The sequence below is a fragment of the Triticum aestivum genome, unplaced genomic scaffold (genome assembly GCF_018294505.1).
Source record: "Triticum aestivum cultivar Chinese Spring unplaced genomic scaffold, IWGSC CS RefSeq v2.1 scaffold38336, whole genome shotgun sequence".
In the NCBI taxonomy this organism is placed as follows: Eukaryota; Viridiplantae; Streptophyta; class Magnoliopsida; order Poales; family Poaceae; genus Triticum; species Triticum aestivum.
Window position 1 is genome coordinate 1 of NW_025281592.1, and position 1,198 is coordinate 1,198.

Genomic DNA, 1,198 nt, shown 5'->3' on the forward strand with positions numbered 1-1,198 from the left:
CGGAGTTCTGATGGGATCCGGTGCTTTAGTGCTGGTATGATCGCATCCGACATGTTACCCCCGTCTTCGTCCCTTATGCTTGCCCCTCCCAGCTCCACTACACACACGATTGCACATTCCTTTGGCCGCTCCCGCTCAACTACGGAGACGAGTTTTACCACGGTTCAACTGCACCAGTGCCTATTTACCATGGTTTCGACCCCTTTCAGAACACGCTTGCCGCCGCTAGACGCGTGAATAATGAGCAGCGAGCTAAAACTTACCGCAAACGTGCAAAATAATAAAACGTGCTAAACATACGTCGCGCTCGTGCGTTTTGTTTTGCACGCGGTGCAAAAAAATTAAAAAGGGAATGCAACACGAGGACTTCCCAGGAGGTCACCCATCCTAGTACTACTCTCGCCCAAGCACGCTTAACTTCGGAGTTCTTATGGGATCCGGTGCTTTAGTGCTGGTATGATCGCATCCGACATGTTACCCCCGTCTTCGTCCCTTATGCTTGCCCCTCCCAGCTCCACTACACACACGATTGCACATTCCTTTGGCCGCTCCCGCTCAACTACGGAGACGAGTTTTACCACGGTTCAACTGCACCAGTGCCTATTTACCATGGATTCGACCCCTTTCAGAACACGCTTGCCGCCGCTAGACGCGTGAATAATGAGCAGCGAGCTAAAACTTACCGTAAACGTGCACAATAATAAAACGTGCTAAACATACGTCGCGCTCGTGCGTTTTGTTTTGCACGCGGTGCAAAAAAATTAAAAAGGGAACGCAACATGAGGTCGCCCATCCTAGTACTACTCTCGCCCAAGCACGCTTAACTTCGGAGTTCTGATGGGATCCGGTGCTTTAGTGCTGGTATGATCGCATCCGACATGTTACCCCCGTCTTCGTCCCTTATGCTTGCCCCTCCCAGCTCCACTACACACACGATTGCACATTCCTTTGGCCGCTCCCGCTCAACTACGGAGACGAGTTTTACCACGGTTCAACTGCACCAGTGCCTATTTACCATGGTTTCGACCCCTTTCAGAACACGCTTGCCGCCGCTAGACGCGTGATTAATGAGCAGCGAGCTAAAACTTACCGTAAACGTGCAAAATAATAAAACGTGCTAAACATACGTCGCGCTCGTGCGTTTTGTTTTGCACGCGGTGCAAAAAAATTAAAAAGGGAACGCAACACGAGGACTTCC

General features: G+C 50.8%; 1 non-coding gene and 1 pseudogene across 1 annotated transcript; both read right to left on the reverse strand.

Annotated features, from left to right (window-relative positions):
• Positions 1-349: 349 nt before the first annotated feature.
• LOC123178525 (5S ribosomal RNA) lies at positions 350-468 on the reverse strand. The gene has a single exon (XR_006489646.1). It is a non-coding gene; the product is annotated as a 5S ribosomal RNA (ribosomal RNA).
• Positions 469-769: 301 nt separating this feature from the next.
• LOC123178527 (uncharacterized) lies at positions 770-875 on the reverse strand (annotated as a pseudogene).
• Between the last annotated feature and the right edge of the window lie 323 nt (positions 876-1,198).